This window comes from Triturus cristatus, chromosome 5_1, assembly GCF_964204655.1.
Source record: "Triturus cristatus chromosome 5_1, aTriCri1.1, whole genome shotgun sequence".
In the NCBI taxonomy this organism is placed as follows: domain Eukaryota; kingdom Metazoa; phylum Chordata; class Amphibia; order Caudata; family Salamandridae; genus Triturus; species Triturus cristatus.
In genome coordinates, this window is record NC_140587.1 from 942,523,670 (window position 1) to 942,535,715 (window position 12,046).

Below are 12,046 nucleotides of genomic sequence, written 5' to 3' on the forward strand. Positions count from 1 at the left end.
ATACCTATTGTTGGTTCTAAAATAAAACAAACATATATTTGTATATACAAACCATTGGCCTAGAGTTCAATTCTTGAGTGTGTGAGACCATTTGCTGACTGAGTGTGTACAACAAATGCTTTACACTGTCCTCTGATACTGCCTTACTGCTCGACCAAGCTACCACTTTACAGAGTAAGGTTATATCTAACTTTAGCTTCTGCCAAACCTTTGGGGGCTGTGGACTCTGTACATACTGTACCGATTTGGGAACAGTATATACAGAGCCACTTTTCTACAAGCGCCCACTAGGTATTAATTCTATGGCTTTACATCTGTGTCCTGAAGCCGTATAAAAAAGACACAGACACATGGAGTGCAGCGCTTTCTAGGGGCTGTTTCTATGGTTCATTATAAAAAGGACACAATCACGTTATGCATATTTTAGTGCTTTATTAGATTTATTTAAGCTAACAGTCATTGTTGAAATGCTTGAATAACAATAATTATTTCATTTACACATGGTTATTATTGATTACAATTAAATTGTGTTTTTTTGTAACTTGGATTACTTGTCTGTTAATGTGATGACACCTTGAAAAAGAACACAGGCTTGTCTTATTTAAAGTGATTCCCTCTATATTATGATGTGTTATGAGGATTGGTGGGGGGTAATGTGATTTTGAGGGTCAAATGTGATTTATTTTTGTCATCTAAGGTATTTTTAATCTGCCTTATGGAAATATTTGCAAATGAATGCATAGTATTAGGTAGTGTGTGTGTAATAAATGTACTTTCCCTTTTCTAAAGAGAAAGTACTGACTGGACAACCTTTTATTGAATGTTACTATTGCGTACCAGTGAATGGGGAATACTAGCCTACACTACTACCCTGAGTAGGCTTTTGACTGCTCTCCCTCGCTGCCTTGAATCAGTAAAGCGCAACAATTTGGTGCTTGGTTCCCAGTAAGCGGAAATTGTGGACCTATTACTTGTGCATACCTCACATCCTCCACAATAATAACCCAATTTCTTACAGACAGTTTGCAGGGTTTAAAATGTAGCTGAATCTTGAGGCTCAATAATACAAAACCTTACTTCTATGAAGATTGCTTTGTGAGGGTGCCCCCTCTCTACTAACTTTGTTGGTTCAGATGTCACAGAATGAGTGTCCACTTATTTTTCCATAAAACAACCTCCCATCCCCCTGGAGAAAGAGATGGCGCAGAGTTAATTTTTCTTATGGCCTGACAAAATGAAATCACTTCAAAATGTTCCTATCTATCTAATTTAAGAACATATGTAGTTTCTTTGGAGTAAATTCTGCAAAATTTCTAAAAGTTAAGTGAAATTACATGAAGTGCCCATCCAGCAATTTGCTCTATGTTCCACACAAAATATGTCCTCACATCCACATTGGACTCGAGGATGCATTTTGTGTTATACAAATTGCACAATATTGCACGTGACACGAACGAAAGCCTCTTGCGTTCTTTTCTTTTGAGTTGATCCTGTGCTCCTGCAATAGGTTATGACGATATGTCAGTTATGCAATGTGGTGGAACAGGGCATTTTGCATAACAGGGGGAAATTAAAAATTTCAGAGATTATACAAGATTTAGCCATTATAATTGAATTTTCATCCAGGGCTTAAAACATATGTCCTACTTGTCTGTCACTTCCGGGACATGAAAACCAGAGCAGCACAGGGTCAAGGGTTTATTAAGATGCTTGTGTAATATACGGACATGCCCTCTTCTTTGCTATTCTTGATTGAGGCATAGAAAACACAGTCCTAGTTTAACCACCACACAACATTTGTACCCAAACAACTCCATATTAGTGTCAGTCAGAGCGATTGGCCATTTGAGGACACAGAGGTCATGGATGCATGTAACACAGTAGCGGCTCCTCGAGAGAGTGCTGCGGGGCGGTGGGCCGGATGGGGGAGGGGCAGGGTGGGGGATAGTAGATTCCGGCATACGGCGAACGGAGGTAAGTAAGTAAATAAATAAATGAATAAACTGCAACCGCTACATCGTCATTTAGTTTTGCAGCGCGAGCAGTGTAATTCGTTTTATTTATTTATTTATTTATTTACTTACCTCCATTCGGCAGTATGCAGGAGTTTACTACCCCCACCCTGCCCCTCCCCTACCCCACCCCACTGCACCGCAGCACTCTCTTGAGGAGCCGCTACTGGCTGTAACGTCGTCAGGACCCACGTACTTGAGAAATAGTCTCCCACTGAAAAATTTTCTGCCACACCAGTCCAAAACTGCAAAGAACTGTTTGGAACTGGTTCAGCAGTTTACCACTTGCTTATTACATTTTTTCGACCGGTGTAGATAAATGATAAGTATGGGGAAATTGCAGGGCATCTCTTAGTGAGAAAATAATGTACTGCTCCTAGGTAGAGGCCAGACTAACAAGCCGCCCTATTTGCATTAATACACACAGAGAGATTCGGCTCATGTGTAGGCCTGGGCGGCAAATTCCGTTCCGTTCGCGGAATTTGGGTAATTTCGCGTTCCGCGGAGAACGCAAAATTGCCCAAAAATCTGCGTTCCGCGACTTCGCGAAATTTTTTGCTTGTTCGCGTTCTCAATTTGCGTGTTCGCGAGATATTTCACCCCGAGCACGCAAACAGCGATCGCAAACATGAAAAAAGTATCGCGAACAAGCAATTCCGCGTGTTCGCGGAATTTCTGCGTGTTCGCGGAGATTTTTACCGTTTCGCGGAGATTTGCGTAACGCGATTACGCAAATTCCGCCCACCCCTACTCATGTGGGCATCATCTTCTGACCCATGACATTTTTATATAACATGCGCATTTTACACAGACCCTAGAGTGTACAGGCCATGCTTAATTTGCACATCCCCAAATTGTTTGTGATAGAGTCTGTGGCCTTCTGGCCACACAGAGATCTCTGTGCCAGCTCGCTGCAATCTCTTATTTCTGAAAGTCATTAAAGACACTGCCTCCAACCTAAACCTTTCCACCTATAAACTAGTGATTTGAGGTGTGTTAGTCTAATTAGTTAAAATGAGGCAAAACCAGAATACAACACCCACAATGAAATAGGTTGTCACAAAAAAAGTCTAGGGGGCATATTGTCAAGGTAATGCGATAAACATCGCAAATCGCGCTTACCATCATCACCGTCTATCGCTGATTCACATCACTGTGTTAGCGGCGTATTAGCAACGCTTTGCTGAATGGCGATGTGAAAACCAGCGATAGACAGCGATAATCGGCAATAGCACGTGAAATCAAGTGAAGATTTCACAGCGTTAAGGGAATGCTTGATAATATGGGAGTGTGGACTTAACCTGTAAATCCACCTCCCATATTACAGATAGCTTAGTCAGGATTTTACCGGGCGTTAGATTCCGGCGAAAACCGAGGTTAGCGCGGTTTTTTTCATCGCTTCGCGGATCTGCTCCATGCTTGTAAATATCGCGAAGCCTTGTTAGCAATTATTTACATGGAGTAATGGTCAGGAATGCCTTCTTTGCATCTCATTAGCGATGTATATCGCCAAGATGCGTGGCGTTACAAAAACGGCAGCTAACATGTGCTAATGCATGTTAGCGCCGCGTTGTTGATAGGGAGATAATATTATCGCCGCTTTTTGGTCTTTTAAAGCCAAAAAAGCTTTGAGATGGCCCTTGATAATATGCCCCTAGGATTAGAAAGAGTGTCTGTAATGACATAGAGAGAGGTCGTCACTCTACAGTCGGAGGTAGTGGCTGTTAGTCCTGGCACTCCATAAATGACGTCCGTACTGTTTTGATTTGGAATGCTTTTTGTAAAATACTATGGTGGTACCTAATTCACGACTTCCTCACGCGAGGAAGGTATTGGGGCTGGAGTAGGTACTGGACAGAACATGGATTGACAGTTCAAAATGGCCGTCCGGTGATTGATGTCACAACAGGTCTCATAACTCTAAGCAGACGCCATAAAACGAAGGAACATTCTGGAATGCCTATTGTTAGTGATTGCTAGCGAAACAGTATTTAGTAAAAAGAACAGTTTTTTCTGCATTTGATTGCCCTTTAAACCACATTTATGAGCATGCTTCCACATAGTAAAGCCTCCCTAGATTAATCTTTGTGGCAGGAGGTTCTTCAAGGAAAAGCTAAACAATAGAGGTCAATTGAATCTGTCAAAGACAAATCACTACGTCATTGCCCAAATCAGCCAAAGAAAATGTCATCAAATATCCTCCAAAAGTGTTTCTGACAAACTATTATTTTCTTTAGCTTTCTGTCCCAAAAGGAGCACATTCTTTAGGAATTACTCATTGGGAAGTATACTTTACACGCCACTGCAAACTGCCTGAAATCAATCACGAGTTACATTTGTCACATGCAATCCACAGTTGCTCATGAATTGTTAATTCATATCAGCTGTATAATTAACATTGCAGGCCCTAAGCCTCGCGCTGGCCCCTCGTCTCTTCACGAAACATGTTCTGAAATAATGGCATTGTGCTACAGTATTTTCATAAGGAGGGCGGCCGCGTGCCATTATGTGGTGGAACGAGAGTGTCCAGAGACATATTTCAAATCTATGAGCAGAAACCAACTTGGCTCGATGTAGAGCACAATAAATAACACTGTGCACTAACTCATTCCCGGCAGAATGATTTATTTCCATACAGCGCGTGTTGGCGACATTAATAATTAACTGTTTGAATACATGCATGAATTCAGAAATATCGTTAACACTACAAAAAAACTTAATGGAAAACCCTGTAATAACACAATATGCACGCTTTCTCGAGGCAATTGTATGTGTGTAGTGTGACGAGTTTTTGTAAGACTTGTGTGCTTTTAATTGGATACTTTTAAAATGTCATATGTTCAATAAAATACACCCATTCTTGTTCAATGGTACAATATCGTCTTAAGTAATATTGTTGATCAAAACAATGTGTCAAAAATATCGTTTACCACAATATCGAGTTCCTATATGTATAATGGAAATGTAAAAAATATCGAAAAAATATAGTGGACAGTAATATCGTCCAAAAAAAGACATTGGGGCATATTATCAAGGGCCGGCGATAAATATCGTAAAGCGCGCTTAGCGCTTGCATATTCATCGCCGGCTATCTCTGGAATTTATCGCCCGGTTAGTGTGTTATCAACAACGCGCATTGCCGAGGCGATAAAAATTCCAGAGATAGTTGGGATATCGCCGTTTTCCATGGTGGAAAACGGCGATATTCTAGATGATAGGGCCTGTGGTCTTAGCCAATCAACCCACCCCCCATGTTAGGTATGTCTTAGTCAGGAATTTAACAGACGTTAAATTCCTGCTTTAAGGCATACTTAATGCGATTTTATATATCGCTGACCCTCCTTGTTATTATCGCAAAGCTGCATCGCGATATTATCCCATGTTGTTTTCACAGCCACGCCTGTTTTGCATCTCATTATCGATGCGAGGCGAGGTGTGTGAAAAAGGGGCGATGCGTCAAGGAATCACGCGCTAGCGTGCCCTTGATGATAATGCGATAATATTATCGCCGCTTTTCGCCCGAAAACGGGCTCTAAAGCGGTGATAATATTATTGTCGCCCCATTGTTTTTAGGTATTTATACAGTTTTAAGTAGAAATTGTTCCACATTATAATATATACAATTAATAAAATATAAAGTAAATACATTTAGCTAATTATTCAATACTATATATAAACGTATGTATATGTTTGTGTTTAAATAACTATATATATATATATATATATATATATATATATATATATATATATATATATATATAGTATGGCATGATTAATGAAACATATGTATTTTCATTATACAGTATAGGGATTTACTTTAAAAAATATTTTAAAACAGTTTATTATAAATTAGTACTTAAAAACATATATATATATATTGATATTCACACACATATGTTATACAAAATACAAACACAAATAAAAACCAACATAAACAATAAAAACCAATTAAAAATAAAATATATTCATTCATTTCACTAATTTGTAAAATATTAATACCCTAAAAAACCAATTTACTAAAATTAATATAAACAGAAAAAAACCATTAACTCAAAATATTGACTATAAAAAAAAAACTTATAATAATATAAATAATAATTTACTGATGTTAGGAAAAGTGTTCAATGGCAAAATAGTAGATATAACATGCCCACTTCACTTTAAGCAACAGCGGGAACAATGTTGGACTTCGGAGGGGTTACATTTATTATTCCCACTCCAATCTGAGCAACTATAGGGAAAGTGTTTGACTCCAAAAGAATTACATATAAGAATACAAGTCCTATTAATTTATTTAAAAGATTTCAACACTCAATATGATACCTAATGCAATTACAGTATATAGAAATAAATATATGTATTTAAAAATGAATATATAAATTAAACAAGAATGAAAGGAAAAAATAAAATTGCATATAATAACATCAACTTCCCTAACTACCAATAAAACACGAAAATTAAGCAATCAACAAATACAATTTAAATAAGAAACACATCCCAAAAACAAAAGTTCATAAACATTTACCATTAAATACATTAATTTCCTAAAAAGACAAGGGATATAAAAAAGTATACATAACTAACTGCCAATTAATAAATTATATAAACATTAATGTAAAAAAATATATATTCATAATCTTCCTACTTACTCACCTGAAAAAAACATAACACACCAATAAAAATACATGTGAAAGGAACATAAAAGATAAAATATATATTAAAAGAAATAAAACAGTATAAAAACACACAATGATTAATAAATTAATACATTTACATAATTAATAATATATTTAATTAACAAAAAAAGACTTAAAATTAAATTGAAATACATTTAATTTTATTTAACTTCTCACCCTATTCACCTACAAACCCAGCAACCCAGAAATAAAATAAAACTTAAATAAATCACTATTAACTATTTAAATAATAAACAATCAATTCAATATTTAATGAACAATTAAAAACTGACAATCGCTTTTATTTATTTATACCTTAATTAACTTCCCACCCTCTACCCAACAACCCGCTACTAAAGTATAGCTTTCTAATGCCAATAATAAAACTAAAATTTAAATAAAAATAAAACTTTTAATTTCAAAATATAAATTAAAAATTACAAACTTTACATAATTAATAATCAGTTGAATATAAAAACAAATTACCATGAAAATCAAATATTACAATAATAAAATTAAAAATAACTCTCCGCCCCATACACCCACAAACCCAACAACCAGTTATTACACTATAAATTACTAATAACATTTTTTATAAAATAGCAAAATCACTTCAAATTACAAATTATGTTTTATAAAATGAATACCAATTATACTAACAAAACTAAAGCCTAAAATTATTATGTTAACTAAAACACATTAAAAATATTTTTAAAAATGTATTTCATGCTACTATTTTTTAGTAAAATATTACAATTAATGATCTTCTTAAAACGGTATTTGCCCAAAAAATAATATTCTTGTTAGCAATATTTCATACCACAATAATTTTGAATCACAATACTTTTTGGGCAATATTTTTGCTCTCTGTTATACTTTACTCAATATTTTGTCCAAACACCCCTTGGTTTGTAGTAGGAAAACACCATTAAACAATTTAGGGCTCGATTTGGATGTCAGGTGGGAAGCCTCCGACCAGCTGTCATAGGCTTTCCACCCGACATCCAGGGTGTACCTCCGACCGCTGTATTACGATGACGGGAGATTCCGCTCCTCTTTTGAAGGGCTCACAGAGCCCGTCGGAAGAGGAGCAGAATTGTAATCTCTTTAATGATGGCGGAGCCAGCCTCGGCTCCGCCGTCGGGATTACAATATCTGTTTCTGACAGCCATTCCAAGTTGGCCTCTCTGACATGAAAAGGCTGCAGGAAACCAACATTGTGGGCCCCTAGCAGGGCCTCCATCCTCCCTGGCCCTCCGCTACAGGCCGGGGGGCATCCCTGCATCGTGTGGTAGGCATTGTGCTGTGCCTGCCACATGGTGCATGGAGGTATCCAAACATGCATTTTACAATGGAAACTTGTGCTGCGGGCCTTTTCCGCCCGCTGCACAAGTTTCAATTATAAAATTCCTGTTTGTGACAGCCCTATGCGCGGTTGCATCATAATTCTGAGGTCAGAACCACCGACCTAAGGTTCGGCGGTTCCAGACCGCTATGGTGTTAGGCGGACATAAGTCCGCCTAGCATCGTAATCAGTCCCTGAGTTTCTAATACACTTTGCTCAGAGAACATTCTGGGCGAAACTAAATTTGCCCCCCCCCCCATTCGCTCTCTTTAACTGTCTGTATGTTGAGAAAGAACTCAATCACAATGCAGAAGTAGACACCAGCAGCCTCTCCTTTTTCACTTGTCTGTCCAATACCTGATTTATTTATAACATTTCTTTCAGTTGCTGTTCGAGTTTGCGTATTGTTTATCTCTGTTCAGTACTGCATTTAACATCGCCTATAGGAGGTGAGCACACCTCTTTTCTATACTTCTATCCTCAAAACAGCCTGATCTTTGTTTTCTTCGTTTCCCTTATACTGGTCCACGCTTACCCTCATGTTGCTTTTCTAATTTACACGTTTCCTGGCATCCACAACATACTTTATCTGGTGGCGTTTTCCTTTATTCCTCACTCATTATCATCTTTATAGCACTAGTAATCATCTTGGTTGTTTCCTAACGCCAACATTAACTAGAAAACTTACCTGTTGTTCCACAATGAACCCACTATTGCTGTTATTGTTTGGTCTTTAAATGGGTATACTATAGAAACTTCTATCTAAACATACATGTAATGTATCTAATTTCATTTACAGGTTGCCCCTGACGAAGGGACGTGTCAGTCCCGAAATGCATCGGGCTTACTCTAATTTGATTATGTATTGGTTATTTGTAATGAGCATGACACATTAATCTGCTTAACACGCCATAAGAATTGTAATGTGGCATGAATATTTAATCTGTTTTGGTTGTCTTAACAAAATGAACATATTTTTGTGAAAATTGACACCAAATATACAAGTCGTTGTACATACCAGACTGGTTGAATTTGATTATTGTATTGTTACGAATAAGGATTGTATTTCAAAGGGTTTTTTAATAACCCACAGTACTGTGCACAGTGTACACTACCCTACAGGCACATTCCTGACCATGCCCATGACCTGGTGCACAATGGGCTGCCTAGCACCAATGCAGATACACTTGCACCATGGTACACTGGGTCCTGCATTGCATGCAGGATTGTTTTTGTGCAGGAAGGGGAACCTTCCTGCACAAAAACAATCCTGAGAGACTTTTTCTATGTGTGTTGCAGAATGCAGCACACATAGAAAGAGGAAAAAACAAGGAGCAATGAAGATATTTCTACTCATTATGCCTCTCCTGGGGAGACATATCTTTTTGGCGCATTCCCAAGTTTATCTGTTCTTGTAAATCTGGGAATACGTCACAATCCATGAATGTTGCATGGGAACACCCACACAACACCCATGGAAATACCTCCCTGGCGCAGAGTAATGATATGCAGCAATTTGCGCTGTGTTACATTACTCAAGATTTATGAACCCATGCAGGGCCACGCAATCTCACTTTCATTGCAAGTTGCATGGTGCAAGAGTGACGCAAAGGGCCTCATAAATATGCCCTACAGTGTTTAATGCACTATTCTTTGGAGACACGTTAAAAGAAGACTGCTGCAGGCAGCTCATGCACCTCTCTAAAGGTCTGCAACCTGGGCGTAGGTCTAGCTCGCACATGCTAAAGGCGAGGTTTTAGTACCTATGTAAAAAAGGAAAGTTGCTCTGTGCCATTGTTGCAGTGGCTTGATCAGCCCTTAGTGCAAGAATCTGGCACATGTCGAAATATTGGCTAGGATATGTGTTCTGTTTGCTCTAGCTTTATATCAGCACTGAGTGCAGGCTGCGCATCTCAATTTTGTGGGGACTGGGGTCTATATTCTGCAAAAAGAACCCTAAAAATTCCAAGGTAAAAAATAGGTGCAATGGAATTACTGGGATAGAATTAATCATGGCATATTGGGTCACAGGGGGATGAAGTCTGTACACGTTGATCATCCATAGTATGCAGAGATGTCTGTCCAGCTAATGAAGATATGAGATCCTTATTTATTTGTTGCAGTGAACACCACGATTCTGGTCGAAGAACTAGAAAAATTAGAGTCAAGCAAAAGGAGATGGGCAGCTAGCTAAGGGAAGAAGATAATGCCAGTGTTGGCATGGTGAAGCATCATGCCACCCTTGACCATACAGCTTCAGATTGTAAAGAGCCAGCTGGTTTCTTGCTGGAGCACAAACCGAATGCTTGGATGGAGTCAACTTGCTTGTAGGTTAATCAAAGGAAGCTCTTCCTTACTGTACCATGTGAACAGCACAAACCGAATGCTTGGATGGAGTCAACTTGCTTCTAGGTTAATCAAAGGAAGCTCTTCCTTACTGTACCATGTGAACAATCTCTCTACAAGGAATAGTCCTTTCTAAACTAATTTAGTTATAGTTTTTAAACAATTTATTAAGTGCTCAAAGAAACCATATTCCCACACCATAAATCAAAAGTCAGCGGCAATGATATTTCACATGGTGTCATTATTACTCAGCAATATCCATTTTGTAATGCATGGGAGTCCTGCTACCCCTGTATAAAAGCTTGTCTCATTTTTCAATCACCTGTAATAACGAAAAGATGTAACTGCTAAACTGTAATACGTTTTTACAGTTGACTTCTGAGGTACACTAAAAGTCATTGCAGGAAAAAAAGAATATCTCTGCATTTATCTACACATTGTAAGACTAATTTTCTTTTTAATTCTGACTTACATTAAACTACTTTTGCAACAAATTACTTTTTGATGTTGTCAGAACTCCTTTCAGAGGGCCATGCAGCAAGCAAGAGTTACTGGGTCCAACTGTGGAGGCTGAAGCCTTTGACTCCTGATGTCTCAGGACCTGACCTACTATAGCTCCTCAGCAAATGGGCAAGATGATCCACCAAGCAAGTGACTCTAAGTGGATGCGCAGGTCAAGCAGTCCAAGGCTTCTCGGGGGATGGGGTAGATACAGGGGGTAAACACTGACTCACAATTCAAAGTACGTTCAGTAGCAGCAATAAATGACTGTCCAGTCAAATACTGTCTTTTATGAACAAAGGTGTATTCATATATGAACACAAAATGAAACAGAGCATACACGAACAGTGCACACAGCTCCCTGAGGTCAGGGCTCTTGCGTTCAATAGGCAGGCCCCTGAGTCCCACTTTCCTCTCACTAGTGGTAGTGGTTATTTCCCATTCACTATAGGCGACACTTACCGCTCACCATTCTTCCTGAGAACAGTAGCCCTGCCCACTCCAGAACCTACTTAATGGAGGCTTCAGCACGACTGAGTCACTGGCCAGCTCAAGCGCACCAAAGACAAGCCCGTCTGTGCTCATCCGTGCCTGGATTGTGCCCAGCACCAGGAACCCTGGCCCCACGACCATCCAATGCAACACCACAACTGCAGCCGCCAACCTTAAGGGAACCTTCACCAACTGTAACCAGGCTGTAACCACAGCTGCCATGAACAACATCATCATCCCAAGCACTCTGCAAAGACTTCTCAAACTTCTTTTAAATGAAGATTGCCAAGATCTACAACTCATGCAACCAATAGCATACCGATAAAAACTCCACTGACCAGCCGGACACCTCCTTCATCGCCAAACATTAGATAAGCAACTGGAATCCCCTCTTGAACGAAGAAACCACTGCCATGTTGAATCCCATCCACAAAGGCGCACTCTCAGACCCATTTCCCACTTCAGATACAACCTTAGAAGAACCATCATCTTCCTTGTGCTCACCGCTATCATCAACACCTCCATAACCACTGCCACCTTCTCATCTTGCTGGAAAAATTCAGAAGTCAATGCCTGTTGGACTTGGCCATTTTTGCAGGGTCATCCCAGAACTTTTTGCCTTCCTCCTAGTATTTTTCTGACCTGGTGTTGGTGGTTTTAGGGCTCTGGGCACT